This window comes from Symphalangus syndactylus, chromosome 7 (genome assembly GCF_028878055.3).
Source record: "Symphalangus syndactylus isolate Jambi chromosome 7, NHGRI_mSymSyn1-v2.1_pri, whole genome shotgun sequence".
NCBI classification, from domain to species: Eukaryota; Metazoa; Chordata; class Mammalia; order Primates; family Hylobatidae; genus Symphalangus; species Symphalangus syndactylus.
Window position 1 is genome coordinate 142191946 of NC_072429.2, and position 17018 is coordinate 142208963.

The 17018-nt window shown below is 50.2% G+C and overlaps 1 non-coding gene across 1 annotated transcript; it reads left to right on the plus strand.

Annotated features, from left to right (window-relative positions):
* The first annotated feature begins 871 nt into the window (after positions 1–871).
* Positions 872–978, plus strand: LOC129487032 (U6 spliceosomal RNA). The gene has a single exon (XR_008659170.1). It is a non-coding gene; the product is annotated as a U6 spliceosomal RNA (small nuclear RNA).
* The last annotated feature ends 16040 nt before the right edge of the window (positions 979–17018 follow it).

Below are 17018 nucleotides of genomic sequence, written 5' to 3' on the forward strand. Positions count from 1 at the left end.
GCCCCCCTCCACCCCCCTCCCCCCGCAAATCTACCTGCTGAAATGAACTGCTGCAACCTTATGACCGGGTGTACCTAATGGCTGCCAGAACAACCTACCTGACCCAAAGACTAGGTTTACCTACTGTGTCTTTCACCAACCCGAGCTTGCCAGCTCCCCAAAACTTCACTAGTGCCAATGTGTTTTCTTTCAAAACAACAGGTAACATTTCTCTTTCCAATAAACCCCTCAGCATGCTCTTTGTTCTTGGGACCAAAGACCACTCTGGTCTCTGTGTATGCCTGAATTGCAATTCTGTTTTTCCAAATAAAACATTTTGTTTAGAGATTCGTCTGTACACTTTTTTTTTTTTTTTTTTTGAGACGGAGTCTTGCTCTGTCACCCAGGTTGGAGTGCAGTGGCATGATCTCAGCTCACTGCAACCTCTGCCTCGTGGGTTCAAGTAATTCTTCTGCCTCAGCCTCCCGAGTAGCTGGGACTACAGGCACACACCATCACGCCCAGCTAATTTTTGTATTTTTAGTAGAGACAGGGTTTCGCCATGTTGGCCAGGCTGGTCTTGAACTCCTGACCTCAGGTGATCTGCCCACCTCAGCCTCCCAAAGTGCTGGGATTAGAGGCATGAGCCACCGTGCTGGGCCTCATCTGTGTATTTTCATTTGAGTTTGACAAGTATTAATAAACTCCCACAACCCCATTATACCACTTCAAAACTTATCAGCTTACATCCCATCTCTTTCCATTGAGTGCCCACCCTCTTCTCTCCCCACTGGGTTATTCTGAAGCAACTCCAAGACAGCACATCGTTTCACCCACAGACATTTCCAATTATGTCCAAAGATGCGAATTCTTCTTTAAAGACCACAACCACGTGCCCACTTTGGCAGCACATACGCTAAAAGTGGAACAATACAGAGAAGATTCGCAAGGCCCCTGTGCAAGGATGACAGGCAAATTCGTTACGCTCTCCACAGAAACAATTAAAGAACACAACCACTACACACCATCACTCTTTCTTTCTTTTCTTTTCTTTTCTTAAGACTGAGTCTCGTTCTGTCACATGGGTTGGAGTTCAGTGGCACGGTCTCAGCTCACTGCAACCTCCGTCTCCTGGGTTCAAGTGATTCTTCTGCCTCAGCCTCCCAAGTCGCTGGGATTACAGGCGCCTGCCACCATGCCTGGCTAATTTTTGTATTTTTAGTAGAGATGGGGTTTCGCCATGTTGGCCAGGCTGGTCTCAAACTCCTGACCTCAAGTGATCCGCCTGCCTAGGCCTCCCAAAATGCTGGGATTACAGGCGTGAACCACTGCACCCGGCCCACTATCACACTTTAAAAAACAAATTCCTTATTATCGAATATCCACGGAATGCTCAAATTCCCTAACTGCCTCATCATTTAAAAAATCTTTCTGTATATCAGAATTGAAACAAAGTCCAATGCATTTGAATAGACTTTTTGGTCTCTTTTTATTTTTAATGTAATCTACTTCAATTTAAATTTTTAGAAAACTTACTATTTTGGAAAATTTCAAGCATATGCAGTACAATTATAAGCACTCCCCACTGACAGAGACTGTCCTCGACCACACTTGAGTCTGGCTCCTGGGTCCTCCTCTTCGACCAGGCCCTGACCTTGGCTTAGTCCTTGACCTACTTAGTCCAGTTTCAGCAAGACTCCTGCTGGTCGCTTCAGTGAAAACGCCCACCTTGGTATCTGATCTCCTTCAACATCAGGTTAAATTCCTCCTCCCTCAGCCTCTACAGCTCATCACCCTGGCCTGCCTTCAGCAAGAACCCCTACCCCAGATGTCTCCTCATGGTAACTTTCCAACTCTGCTTCTTGGCTGTACATCCCCACGTCTTTGTTGTATTTGGAGTTGAGCTCAATCTCTCTCCCCTACTGCAAAACCCCATTACAGCAGCCTCTCCTGGAAAAGTCTGCCTTACCATCTTTAACAAGTGTTGTAAAAACTTGCTTGGCCAGGCGCGGTGGCTCAGGCCTGTAACCCCAGCACTTTGGGAGGCCGAGGTGGGTGGATCACCTGAGGTCAGGAGTTCGAGACCAGCGCAGCCAACATGGCAAAACCCTATCTCCACTAAAAATACAAAAATTAGCCTGGCAGTAATGGCGTGTGCCTGTAATCCCAGCTACTCTGGAGGCTGAGGCAAAGGCAGGAGAATCACTTGAGCCTGGAAGGCAGAGCTTGCGGTGAGCCAAGATCATGCCACTGCACTCCGGTCTGGGGGACAGAGTGAGACCCTGTCTCAAAAAAAAAAAAAAGAAAAAGAAAGAAAAGAAAAGGAAAGGAAAACAATTCCATTTACAATACCATCAAAAAAATCAAATACTGAGCAATAAATTTAACAAAAGAGATATAAAGCTTATACTCTGAAAACTGTAAACCATTGCCGAAAGAAATTAAAGACACCCTAAATAAATGAACAGCTATCTTGTGTTCATGGACTAGATAACTTCATATGGTTAAGACAACAATACTCGGCCAGGTGTAGTGGCTCATGCCTGTAATCCCAGCACTTTGGGAGGCCAAGGCAGGTGGATCACCTGAGGTCGGGAGTTCGAGACCAGCCTGACCAACATGGAGAAACCCCCCTCTCTACTAAAAATACAAAATTAGCTGAGTGTGGTGGCACATGCTGTAATCCCAGCTACTCAGGAGGCTGAGGCAGGAGAATCGCTTGAACCCGGGAGGTTGTGGTGAGCCAAGATTGTGCCATTGCACTCCAGCCTGGGCAACAAGAGTGAAACTCTGTCTCAAAATAAATAAAAGACAGCAATACTCTCCGAACGGATCGAAAAACTCAATGCAATCCCCATCAAAATTCCAGCTAGTGTTTTTGCATAAATTGACAACCTGATCCTAAAATTCACAGGGAAACACAAAGGACCCAGATTGTTTGACCCAGGGTCAATCTTTTAAAAAGAACAAATTAGAGGATTCATACTTCCTGATTTCAAAACTTCGGGGCTACAGTGATGAAGATAGCGGGGCAATGTCAGAAGGACACGCACAGAGATCGGTGGGTCCACTCAGAGTCTGGAAATAAACCCACACACCTGTGGGCAACTGATTTCAACGAGGATGTCAGACCACTCAATGGGGAAAGAACAGTCTTTTCAACAAGGGGTGCTAACTGTCCACATGCGTAGAATGAAGTTAGGCCTCTTCCTCACATCAAATGCAAACGTTAACTCAAAGTGGATCGAAGACCTACATGTAGGAGCCAAAGCTATAAAACTCTTAGAAAAAAACATAGGTATAAATCTTTATGACCCTGAATTAGATCATGGTTTTTGGGTTGGTTGGTTTGTTTAGGCCGGATCTCACTCTGTCACACAGGCTGCAGTAAAGTGGCACAATCATAGTTCACTGCAGCCTTGAACTCCCGGGCTCCAGCAATCCTTCCACCTCAGCTTACCATAGCTGGGATTACATGTGCTCACCACAATGCCCAGCTGATTTTTAAATTTTTCGTCGAGTCACGGTCTCACTTCAATGCCAAGACTGGTCTCAATCTCCTGGCCTCAAGTGATCCTCCTGCCTCAGCCTCCCAAAGTGCTGGGATCATAGGCAGATAATGTTTTTTAAAAACACACACACGCAAAGCACAAACAATCAAAGATAAAACACATAAATTGAACTCAGGTAAAACAGATCAACTGAAAACTTTTGTGCTTCAAAAGACACCATCAAGAAAGCAAAAAGACAATCCACAGACAGGCGTCTAGTATTCGGAATATACAAAAAAACTCTTACAACTCAACAATAAAAAACAAATAACCCAATTAAAACCAGGTAAAGGGCCAGGCAGGGTGGCTCACACCTGTAATCCCAGCACTTTGAGAAGCCAAAGTGGGAGGATCACTTGAGCCCACAAGTTTGAGACCAGCCTGGGCAAGATGGGGAGACCCCATCTCTACCAAAAATTTAAAAAATTAGCTGGGCGTGGTGATGCACACCTGTATTCCCAGCTACTTAGGAGGCTGAAGTGGGAGGGTGGCTTGAGCCCAGGAGTTCAAGGTTGCAGTGAGCTATGATGGTTGTCACTGCACTCCAGCCTGGGCAACAAAGTGAGACCCTGTCTCTTTAAAAAAAAAAAAAAAAGGTAAAGAATGTAAATAAACATTTCTTCAAAGATGAGATACAAATGGCCAATAAACACATGAAAAGATAAAGATGCTTAGTATCATTAATCACTAGAGAAATGCAAATCAAATCTACAGTGAGTTACACTGAGTTACCACTTTACATCAACCAGAATGGCCATAATGAAAAAGACAGAAAATAAGTATTGGCAAGAATGTGTAAAAACTGGACTCCTTGTACAATGCTGGTGGGAATGTAAAATGGTAATGCTGCTTTAAAAAAGTTTGTTGGGGCCGGACATGGTGGCTCACGCCTGTCCCAACACTTTGGGATCACTTGAGGTCAGGAGTTCGAGACCAGCCTGGCCAACATGGTAAAACCCCATCTCTACTAAAAATACAAAAATTAGCCAGGCATGGTGGCGGGTGCCTGTAATCCCAGCTACTCGGGAGGCTGAGGAAGGAAAAGCACTTGAATCCAGGAGGCAGAGGTTGCAGTGAGCCGAGATCGCGCCACTGCACTCCAGCCTGGGCAACAAAGAGAGACTCCATCTCAAAAAAAAAAAAAAAAAAAAAGTCTGTTGGTTCTTCAGTAAATTCAACATGAAATTACCATAGGAGACAGAAATTCCACTTCTAGGTATGTACCCGAAAGCACTGCAAAGAGGTATTCAGACAAATACTTATAAAGAAATACTTGTAGCAGCATTATTCACAATAGCCCAATGGTAGAAACAACCCAAATGTACATCAACAGATGAACGGATCAACGAATCCCAGATATACATGCAGCAGGGTGTTTTCAGCTGTGAAAGGGAATGAAGTGTTAACACAGCACAGTGTAGATGGATCTTGAAAACACCTGACATGAAAGAAGCCAGGCACAAAAGGAAAAATACTGTAGGATTCTGTTTACAGGAAATATCCAGAATAAGCAAATCCATGGAAATAGAAAGTAGATTAGTGGTTGCCAGGGGCTGGGGGAACGGAGAATGGGAACATTAAAAGAAAAACTTCAGCCAGGCACGGTGGCTCACACCTGTAATCCCAGCACTTTGGGAGGCTGAGGCGGGCAGATCACCTGAGGTCGGGAGTTCGAGACCAGCCTGACCAATATGGAGAAACCCCGTCTCTACCAAAAATACAAAATTAGCCGGGCGTGGTGGCACAAGCCTGTAATCCCGGCTACTAGGGAGGCTGAGGCAGGAGAATCGCCTGAACCTGGGAGGCAGAGGTTGCAGTGAGCCGAGATCATGCCATTGCACTCCAGCCTGGGCAACAAGAGCGAAACTCCATCTCAAAAAAAAAAAAAAAAAAGAAAGAAAAAGAAAAACTTCAGATAAATTAAATTTAACAAAGTTTAACTGAGCAAAGAGTCACCCGAGAATTGGGCAGCTCCCAGAACCAGAACAGGTCCAGAGAGAGTCCGGGGCTGCTGCATGGTCAGACCACACTTACGGAAAGAAAAAAAAGTGACAAAAAATGAAAAAGACAAAAACAGAACAAAAAGAAAAGAAAAAAGGAAAGTGACGTACAGAAAACAGCCACGCATGTTTGTGAAGTTGCAGCAACATTTAATGCTTGGGATACTTCACCATAAAAGTCTCCATTTCTGCCTTCATTTGAACAGATTCAGCAACCTGGGAGGTGTGGCCTGTGCACCACCTGCCTACTTAGAATTACATTCCCAGCTCACAGCCGGGATGGCAGGAGAGCGCAGAAGCGGCATATGGCAGACACAACCAGGGACGGCCCAGCTCCTCACCAGAGGGCAGGTACCGGAAATCAGCAAACACCACATTAAACAACTCCTGCGTTCCAAGGCCAGCTGCTTAGTTCATCTATGGAAACCTTATTTAAAACGACACAATTAGCTCAAACTGACTCATCCTACCTTAGATTCTACTCACCGTGAACAGATGCACACAGCCTGCCATCAAGCCATGGAGGTACCACATTTCTCAAAAGCAAAAGCTAACCATTTTTCCATCGGGCTCTTTTCTTTGTTCTGCTGGACACAGAAAGCTATTTACATGATTATCTGACACAAGAAAGCAGGAGAGAAGAGAGCAGAGGGAGAGAAAGGTGAGTGAGGACTGCAGGCCTAATGCCTTTCAACCTTTTTTTGGTTCTAATCTTTGAAAAAGATGTGGTCACACTGATTGTTACCACACTAACAATCTGACAAGATCATTTATCTAAAACAAAAACAAACAGAAAGGGCCCCTGGCACATGAGGGAGATGCCAGACCCCCTTGTTACATCTGGGCCCCGACACGAATGTGCAAGAGCCAGATTTCTGCACCCGTCAGAGGCAGCTCGCGTTACGAACCTGCTCCACAGTCCTGTGGATTCCTAACTCCGCTCAAGCGGAAACAAAGACTGGAAAAGGAACAGGAGGCAGGTCCTAATTCCACTGCAAAGGCCAGGCTCTCAGGACGAAAGCTGATCTCACCCCGTGCCCTCGCTCCCCCCATTCCCTCACCGCCCCATTTCACCTCGCTCTTAGAAAAGGGATAAAGAGAACAAACCTTACCCGACAGTAAGATTGTCCCACCCTGGATTTTCTTTTGAAATGGAGAATTTATTTTCTTCTCTCAAGCACTGCTATAAGTCACAAGAGAACACGGGTACGCTGAGGACATTTCCATGTCATAATAAACAGAACTTCTGTGAAAACACTAGGATGAATCCCACCATAGCATCCTGCATGTGGCCAGTGGGCAGACAGACACAACTCTGAGGACAGGGCCAGCCAGGCCCAGGCCACTCACTCCCCGGCCCACGGCTGCTGCCGTTACAGTTCAACCAAAGCCTGGCAGCAGCCGTCAAAGGATTCCAGATAACCAGTAACCAACCCTCCCAGGATGGACAAGCGTGCAGTCCCCACACCTAACTCCAGCTCCTTCTACACCCCACACACAACACAGGCAGCATGCTGGCAGCAGATCCAACCCTCCTGAAATCTGACATAAATGCACCTTGTGTGAACACAAAGTACGTATTTTTAAATTTATCTAAGTAAATGATCAAAAAAGCTTTTTATACTTGTAAAATATTCATTTAAAAGAGGTTCGTCCAGGCGCAGTGGCTCACGCCTGTAATCCCAGCACTATGGGAGGCTGAGGCAGGCGGATCACAAGGTCAGGAGTTTGAGACCAGCCTGGCCAACATAGTTAAACCCCGTCTCTACTAAAAATACTAAAATTAGCTGGTCACGGTGGCGTGCACCTGTAGTCCCAGCTACTCGGGAGGCTGAGGCAGGAGAATAGATTGAACCCAGGAGGAAGAAGTTGTGGTGAGCTGAGATCGCACCACTGAACTCCAGCCTGGGCAACAGAGTGAGACTCTGTCTCAAACAAACAAAAAAAAAGGCCGGGTGCAGTGGCTCACGCCTGTAATCCCAGCACTGTGGGAGGCCGAGGAGGGTGGATCACGAGGTCAGGAGATCAAGACCATCCTGGCTAACACAGTGAAACCCTATCTCTACTAAAAAACAGAAAAAAATAGCCGGGCGTGGTGGTGGGCGCCCATAGTCCTAGCTACTCAGGAGACTGAGGCAGGAGAATGGCATGAACCCCGGAAGCGGAGCTTGCAGTGAGCCAAGATCGTGCCACTGCACTCCAGCCTGGGCGACAGAGTGAGACTCCATCTCAAAAAAAAAAGCTTCATGAGGCTGAGCGCGGTGGCTTACACTTGTAATCCCAGCACTTTGGGAGGCTGAGGCAGGAGGACCTCTTGAGCCTAGGAGTTGTAGACTAGCCTGGGCAACTTAGGGAGATAAGGAGATCCCATCTCTACAAAAATTAAAAAGAATTAGCCAGCGTGATGGTGCACACCAGTAGTCCAGCTACTCAGGAGGCTGAGGTGGGAGGATCACTTGGGCCCAAGAGGTTGAGGCTGCAGTGAGCTATGATCACCACTGCACTCCAGCCTGGGCAATAAAGTGGGACCCTGTCTCAAAAAAAAAAAAAAAAAAAGTTCATGAGTAAAGACAAAAATTAAGAATACAACATATTGAACATATTGAAGATTGTGAGTTTAAAAATGAAACATTAAGGCCAGGTGTGGTGATTCACGTCTGTAATCCCAGCACTTTGGGAGGCTGAGGCAGGGACTGCTTGGGGCAAGGAGTCCAAGATCAGCCAGAGCAACATAGTGAGGCCTTGTTTCTACAAAAATAAAAATAAAAACATTAGGCCAAGTGCGGCGGCTCACACCTGTAATCCCAGCACTTTAGGAGGCTGAGGCGGGCGGATCACCTGAGGTCAGGAGTTCTAGACCAGCCTGGCCAACATGGTGAAATCCCATATCTACTAAAAATGCAAAATTAGCCAGGTGTGGCGGCGCCCGACTGTAGTCCCAGCTACTCAGGAGGCTGAGGCAGGAGAATCGCTAGAAACCAGGAGGCAGAGGTTGCAGTGAGCCAAGATTGCACCATTGCACTCCAGCCTGGGTGACAGGAGCAAAACTCCATCTCAAAAAAAAAAAAAATTAGCTGGGCATGGTAGCACACGCCTGTGGTCCCAGCTACTGGAGAGGCTGAGGTGGGGGATCACTTGGGCCCAAGGGTTTGAGGTTATAGTAAACTATGATCACCACTGCACTCCCACCTGGGTGACACAACAAGACTCTGTCTCTAAACAAAATTAGTAACATAAATAAATAAAAATGAAACATTCGCAGTAAATAAAAGGTTGGAACCTGGTCTTCGCCCTGTCTTCCCTGATTTTTCTGCTTTGGCTCCTTCGCTTTGAGCTTCTTTGCATTTTCCAGCCTTATCTGTCCAGTACTCTCTCTGTTCCTTTAATCAAAGAAATATGCTCCTGTAACTCCAAAGAAGAAACAGCAACACCAATGCCAAAATGATGTTTTTGACAGGAAGAAACATAAACTTCACAGGAAAGCAGTGACATCACGCCCCTCCCATTCCTCCCGTTCTGATCCTGGGCTGTGGTTCAGACACCACCTACAGCCAAGACAGCTCCTCCCACCCCATTCTCTACTGCTGTAGTGATGAGGTTAGACCTGAATGTTACAAAAGCTGGGCAAGCAGGTGAAGCACCCCCAGCAACAAAATCCATCATCATAAACATGCAAAGGCCACTGCTTCCCAAAAGTATTTGCTACCTCTTGAGAGCAACTTTATCATCCACCGGCAACTGCTTCAAATTGGGCCCCTGACAGTCTCCCGTCGCCTATCTGCAACTGAGTGTCCCCACCTGCAAGAAAACACACATGTCCCCAGGGCCCTGGGGTGAGTGGCAGGACCGTTCCACAGAGGTGAGCCTGGACCCAGGCAGCAGGGACACTGCTGCACCTGTGGCTGGAGTGACACCAAAAACACAGCAGCAGCTGAGACAGCAGGAGGCAACCGGCCACGAGCCTCTGTTGGCTCCAACCACCAATGGATGGTGCTTATTCCTGACCCCATCACTACGCAACCAGGTTCACTGGAAAGTTTCCATTAGCCGGTCTGGAGTATATTCCTGGGTGTAATATGCCATCATGTTCATGTTTTTTAAATCACTATTAAGTAAAACTTTTTTTTTTTCTTTTTAGAGACAGGGTCTCACTATGTTGCCCAGGCTGGTCTCAAACCCTGAGCTCAAAAGATCTTCCTGCCTCAGTCTCCCTAAGTGCTGGGATTATAGGTGTCAGCCACCGCACTGGCCCTTAAGTAGACTATTTTGAATGCTGCAAAGACTCCCCTGAAAATAGTCTGTTCGTGGTTTAGCTGGGAACTTATGGCTTTAGATGCGTCAGACAGACCAAAAGAAAAAGAAAAACAGCTGCAAACCTGTGGTGTTACAAGGTGGCCGCCAGCAAAGTGATCCAGGAGAAGGGAGGCAGGTCACCGCACCAGGAGAAGAGAAGGGCAGGGAAAAAGCTAACTCCATGACGAAAGGCCCTGGAACAAAGCACATCCAAAGCCGTCACTCTGGGGCAGAAGACAGAGTGGGATCCCATCAGCGACGGCCGTTTCCAGACCCTCTTCCTAGGCAGCCAGAGCGCCACCGCTGGTCAGGTGCAGGGCCCAAGCAGAAAGTCAGCAGCCAAGGGAGCGATGAGGAGGGGTGGGGCAGCGGGGGGGAGAGCACAGCGAGGGGCAGGGGCTGTGGCGGGGGAGGGGTAAGCGAAGGGGGAAGAGAACAAGGGGGCCTAGAGGGGGGACACCAAAGGAGGGCCCACGGAGGTGGAGGAAACACTGAGGGGTGAAGCACATGGAGGGGGGACACGGAGGAGGGGCGGGGGAGGAGGAGGAGGGGACACGTTGGTGGCGTAGTGCACGGAGGGGGAGGTACACGGAGGAGTCGCGGAGCGGCGAGGGATGTGGGAGGTCGTCACCAAGAGCGCGACCTGGGTCACCCACAGGAAGAGGGCCGCTGAGGGCACCGCCTGACCCCTCCCTCCTGGCGGCCCCGTGCCCTCAGGCCGAGTCCCACCTCCTCTGCAGCTCTTCCAGGACCTATGCGGAGCCACTCCACCACGGCTCCACCGGACCCCGCTTCCCCGAGGTCTGCGTGAAGACGCTGGGAAGGCCCCGAGCCCGCGCATGCGCAGCCGCCGCCACGTGCCTGGCCTTGACGCCGCAGGTGCTGCCGGGAAGGGGGCGGGCTGCGCAGGCGCAGGAGAGGCCCACGCGGTGGCCACGCGGGGCATCTGGTGGCTGCGCTCGGTTGGGCACCTGGGCTCGCGCGCTCCGCGGGCCACGGTGCTGACGAGCACCCAGGAGGTGGGTGGGAGGCGGCCAGCCAGGGTGGAGGGGCGTTCCTGGGCCGCCATGCTGTTGGCTTCCGCCACGTGGTGGAGCCTCGCCAGTCCCTGCAGCGCTTTTGCGACTCTGAAGATAAAGAGGATCGTATTTTGAGAAAAGATCATGGAGCACGGAGCTCAAGGAGCAAGGCCTGAGGTGCAAGCTGTCACCGGGTCGCATCTGCTTAGCAGCCTGCACATTGCTAGCAAAAGTCTCCACTCAGCCTGAACGTAGTGCGTGGGAGGAGGAGGGCCGCCAGGCCACACCTGTGGGGTGCAGGACGCGCCACGTCGGGGTCCGTGGGTCTGGGGTGACGTGAGATCCCAGAGGATGAGTCTGGAAAATTGAGCGGATGTGGCCACGGTAGTAGGATGGATGAAGGCCCCCAGGCCGAGAGGGCACTGTGTGGACAAGGGCACAGCAAGTGGCCACAGGTGGCCAGCGTGGAGTACGGCTCCCTCCAAAGCAGGCTCTTCCTGCAGGTATTTTATCCGGGAGGTGGACTTAGGAAGCACACGTGTTGGGGAGCAGGTGAGAGCCGGGGCCCCTGGACTAGTCTTCCTGGAGGCCTCTGGGAGAGCACAGGACACAGTTCCGAGTTGGTTTGCTCTGGTTTCTAGGGGCCATCCTCGCCGCCCCCACCTCTGCCAGCTGTACTTCCAGCAGGCCCCGGGCACAGGCCAGCACCCCTAAGCACTGAGAAAAGCCCTCAGGCAGGAAGTTGCAGGTGCGGGGGGGCGGGAGGGGGCGTTGGGGTGCATGGGAAAGGCAGGGTGCTGGAGCGTCAGCCGCACTGCATGTGTGTGCGTGTTGGGGCTGGGGAAGGGCCGACGCGTGTGGACACGATGGTGCGGGCACCGGGGAGCACCACCCCTACATGATCCCCTGTATGTTGCAGAGAGATGATGGCACCAGTGGGCACACTGCTCGCAGGTCAGGAGGAAACGGCTTGGTCAGGCCAGAGACAGTAGGAGCCTAAACCGCAGGCCTGCAGAGGTTGAGGGGAGGTGTCTGATAATTAGTAGGGTGTGGGAATGCGAATGAGCAAGTTGAGGATGGTGACCAGGCTTCCAGTTTGGGTGGTCGGGTGAGTGGCGCTGTCTTCTGGCCCTAAAGCCCTGTCACGGCAAGGAGAACTGCCTGGAAAATGTACACTTGGGGAAGACAGAGGAGGTTATTACAAACACACCTTCACTTAACAACTTGGCTAGTTTGTGATAAGTTTTAGTGCATTTGTTTGAGGTTATTAAAGATGCCATGTTACTGCCTTCTTAACAAATGGACTTAGGCAGATAGCTGTTTTCCTGTTGTGGTGAGTAATGGCCAGGCGAGGCAGCCTTCTGTGGAGCAGGCACCGCAGAACCTATGCATGCAGATGGCATCTCTACGAAGGCTCCGGGGTTGCTAGAGCCACACAGACACTGAGCTTATTTTACTCAGAAAGCCACAGAAACAATAACCAAAAAAGGATACTATGAAGGCAACATAGATCATATGCTTTTTAAAAAGCCCATCGTCAGCATCAGTGACAACACCATTACCGCTCAGTCACCAAGATTAAAAATTAGTCACACGTGGAAAATAGAAACAGGTTTTCAGGGAGAAGAAGGCTTTGATTCCACTGAATAATGCCCCCTCTTTTGCTTGGTAAATAGATGATCCATATTTCCTGATGATGTACATTTTCGAGGGTAGCTATGCCTAGGTGGGCTCAGATTTGGGGTAAAAGCCTTGGCCTCACTTGACTGTCTGGGAAGGGCTCAAAAACTATAAATTGTATCCAAAAATGTCCGACAACAAGGTATTCAGTAATGATATCAGAGACTCCATCCAGACTGAATCTAGATTAGGTCACAAATGATTAACAGTCCTTGGAATTAAAAACTTTTATCTTGGCCGGGTGTGGTGGCTCATGCCTGTAATCCCAGCACTTTGGGAGGCAGAGTCGGGCAGATCTCTAGAGGCCAGGAGTTTGAGACCAGCCTGGGCAACATGGTAAAACCCTGTCTCTACTAAAAATACAAAAATTAGCCAGGTGTGGTGGCAGGTGCCTGTGATCCCAGCTACTCGGGAGGCTGAGGCAGGAGAATCTCTTGAGCCCAGGAGATGGAGGTTGCTGTGAGCCAAGATCGCAACACTGTACTCCAGTCTGGACAACAGAGCAAGACCCCGTCTCTTTTTTTTTTTTTTTTTTTTTTTTCTGAGGCAGAGTCTTGTTCTGTCGCCAGGCTGGAGTGCAGTGGCGCAATCTCGGCTCACTGCAATCTCTGTCTCCTGGGTTCAAGCAATTCCCCTGCCTCAGCCTCCCAAGTAGCTGAGATTACAGGCACATACCACCACACCCAGCTAATTTTTTGTATTTTAGTAGAGACGGAGTTTCACCATGTTGGCCAGGATGGTCTCGATCTCCTGACCTCGTGATCTGCCCGCCCCAGCCTCCCAAAGTGCTGGGATTACAGGCATGAGCCATGATGCCTGGCCGCAAGACTCCATCTCAAAATAAAATAAAATAAAATATTTTTTAAAAAAGAACCTTTTTCTTGTGTGTGCATCACAATACTTCAGCGAGACACAATCCTCATCCGAGCCACTATGGGGCTGGCCCTTGCCCCTCTCCTTCCCTTTAAGCCCTGGTCCAGCCCAACCTTCAGTCTTCTGAGCCTCCATGTACCTCGGCTGGGCCCCGGCCCCTGTCCTTAGCCCGTCGTGCCCGCTTCCCCTCCCTGGCCACTCTGGGCAGAGGCCTTGCTTCCTGTGTCACTGACACCTGGGAACAATCCACAGAGGTACCCCACACTCCCAACACGGCATCTGTCCCACCTGTGCCCCCCACCCACCAAATCTCTGCTCCCCTCTATCTTTTCTCCTGTTACGGTGGTTGAACTCTTCACACCTCCTATTAAAGGCCAGCCACCCATCAGCCCTCCCCTGGCCCCACAAACAGTACTGCACCTGTCCTCAGAATTCAGGTGTGCCCACTCCCTATGGCCGTTTCTGCTCTTCTGGCTCACTTTAATCCCCATTAAAGCACTCTCATTCTTTGGCTGGTCGCAGTGGCTCATGCCTGTAATCTCAACACTTTGATGAGGCAGGCGGATCACTTGAGCCCAGGAGTTCGAGACCAGCCTGGGCAACATGGGGAGACCCTGTCTCTACAAAAAATACAAAAATGAGCCAGGCATGGTGGCGCAGGCCTGTAATCCCACCTGCTTGGGAGGCTGAGGCAGGAGGATTGTGAGCCCAGGAGTTCAAGACTGCAGTGAGCTGTGATCACACCACTGCACTCCAGCCTGGGCAACAGAGTGAGACAGCCTGTCTCAAAAAGAAAGGGTCTCACTCTCAAAGCCCCCTGAGACCACTTCCAACAGGGTCCCCACCGGCCTCCTCCACTCTTGGCTGCCTGGTCTTCTTGTCAATGGCGCAGGATGGCGCATATATTGGTCACTGGCTTCCCTTGGAACTGGTTCCTCCCTGGGCTCCTGGGGGCCACCTGACCCTGTTTCTGCTGCCCTCCTCCTTGGGCCCACTGTCGTGAACTATCCTGGCACTCTGTCCCCAGCAACTGTATAGCAAAGACATCTACAGTGTGGACCTTGGCCTCCAGCCTGGCCCCTGAGCTCGAGACTCGGCAGCCTTCAGGACCCTTCCCCTGAGCTGTGTGACAGAAGCTCCAGCCCAGCATCCCGAACCCAAGGCTCTGCCTACGGAAACCTCCTCCTCCCAAACCGTCCCCATCTGGTGGTCACACCAGCCATCTCTGAGCTGCCAAGGCCAAAATAGTGTCTGAGTCCTGTACACCTCTTCCTCTCACCGCCCCGTGGAACCCACCAGCAACCCTCACACCCGTTCCAGTTTCACTGCTCTATGGCGATGGGCTCTGCACCAGGCTGGACCATGGAAGGCCATGGGTGGCTTCAGTTGTATAAAACGCGCCACAGGTGCATCCAGCTGCCGGGAACAGTGCAGGTAAGTGCCCGCTGCAGACACCCAGCGCACTGTGCCTGGGGCACCCTCACCAAGGTGCCATCCTAAAGATGAAACTGGCAACCAGAAGAAAGCCCACAGCAGGCCATTCTGCCACATTCCGAGGACAATCATGTGTTCCCTTTCCCCATATCCTTTTCCTTTTATTTGCCAGAAAAGTGCAGTTCTCCAGAAGCCAGCAGGCCAACCATGGGCGTCTCCCTCCCTCCCCAAGCACACTCAGCACCTCAGCACCCGGGAGGGACATGAGCACACACAGCCCGGGAAGGTCCCAGAGCAGGCTGGGTGCTCCTTGCTTACGGAGGGCCCACCACCAGGGCCTGTCAGGGCACCCAGAAGATGAGGGCTTTAAAGAGCTCTCTCTCCCCACGTGGCTCCTTCTACCACGCTCCCGGCAAGCTAATGTTCTCAGTGGCTCTTTTTTTTTTTTTTAACGACTCGTATTTTCAAATAAGAATAAATATGTGTGTCTGTTCTCTGGGGTTTTAGGCAGCCCCGAGCTGACCCTGTGACTGGGGAGGGATTAATGGCCTCGTCTCACCGGGAAGCCAGGTGCATCTTTTACTAAAGGTGGTTTCTGAATGATGAATGGCTTTCTCACGAACACAAAATTGTTGATTGTTATTTACAAACAATTCATTTTCACGTTCTGTTGATTCTGCCCCAGCTGTCCCTCGTGACGCCTACATGGATGATGCATTGGTGGCTATTACCACCACTGATGAAGGCTTCCTGGTCGCCCCGTGGTACGTGTTATTCCATTCATCATAGACGAGTGGCTCGCATGCAGCGGGACAGCATGTTCTTTATCCTTGAATTTGTGTGGGTTTGTGCACCTCTAAATACAGGTGCAAACCCATACTCCAAGATCTTAATAGGCCGCAACAGTGGCCAAAATACACGGCCAGTTAAATTCTTTGGATTTAGCCAGTCCTCCAAAGCCTACCTCTTCCGCTCCACATTCTAAAAAAAAACCTGATGTGCATAAACAGTGTCAGCAACCTCCACTAATTAAGGCTTCCAACCAGAAGGAAAGCTGAAGTAAGTACCAGCGATCGGCATCAAATCAACTTTTAGGGCTGACCTAAAAGACCACAAGCCTGAATGCCTCAGCACCCACTGGGCAAGGGGCAGCCAGTCCCCAGCATGGCCTAATTCAGGCCAAGCAGGAAATTTCTGGAATCAGCTGCTTTTTCCAGATTTCTCTATTTAGACCCCCTCCTCCCGGCTGCCTCTCTGGTTCAGTGGTGGCGTTCCCCTGAGCTTGACCGGGCTCTGCAGATGGGCTGGCATGCATGGAAGAAGCTGGCGCTGTGAGGATTCCTGGCTTCCTGCTCACAGCCATTGGGCCTTGGGTGAGTCAGTCAGTCTCTCCAGACCTTGGGGTCTTCACCCAGGACATGTGGAGGCTCAGAAAGGAGCCCAGGTTCCTGCCCATCTGGAAAATCTGCATGTTCCTGGTTGCAGCAAGAGCCTGCCAGGCTCACACTTGCAAAGTACTGGTCCACATAAAAGCATAAAGCAAGCCAGGCACAGTGGCTCCCACCTGTAATCCCAGCACTTTGGGAGGCCAAGATGGGCCAATTGCTTGAGCCCAGAGTTTGAGACAAGCCTGGGCAACACAGCGAGACCCCATCTCTACAAAAAATACAAAAATTAGCTGGATGTGGTGGCGCGTGCAAGCAGTCCCTGCTACTTGGGAGACCGAGGTGGGAGGATTGCCTGAGCCTGGGAGGTTAAGGGTGCAGTGAAGTGAGCCATGATCACACCACTGCACTCCAGCCTGGGCAACAGAGGGCGACCCTGTCTCAAAAAAAAAAAAAAAAAGAAAGCAAGAAAGAAAAAAGGCCAGTCACAGTGGCTCACACCTATAATCCCAACACTTTGGGAGGCCAAGGCAGGCAGATCACTGGAGCAGTTCAAGACCAGCCTGGGCAACAGGGCGAAACCCTGTCTCAATTTTTTTTTTAATAAATTACAAAAGAAAAAACAAGCATAAAGCAGCCCCATCAGCAATTATCATCTCATCTGCAAAAGGTCCCTGCGCTCACTGCCGTGCCCCTCCTGCCGCTGTCCATTTCCCTGCTTGTCACACCAAAATTCTCCTCTACTTTCTCACCTCCCATCCTCTCATTTTTCCCCCTAAATTTTTAAACTTCAGAACTGCACAA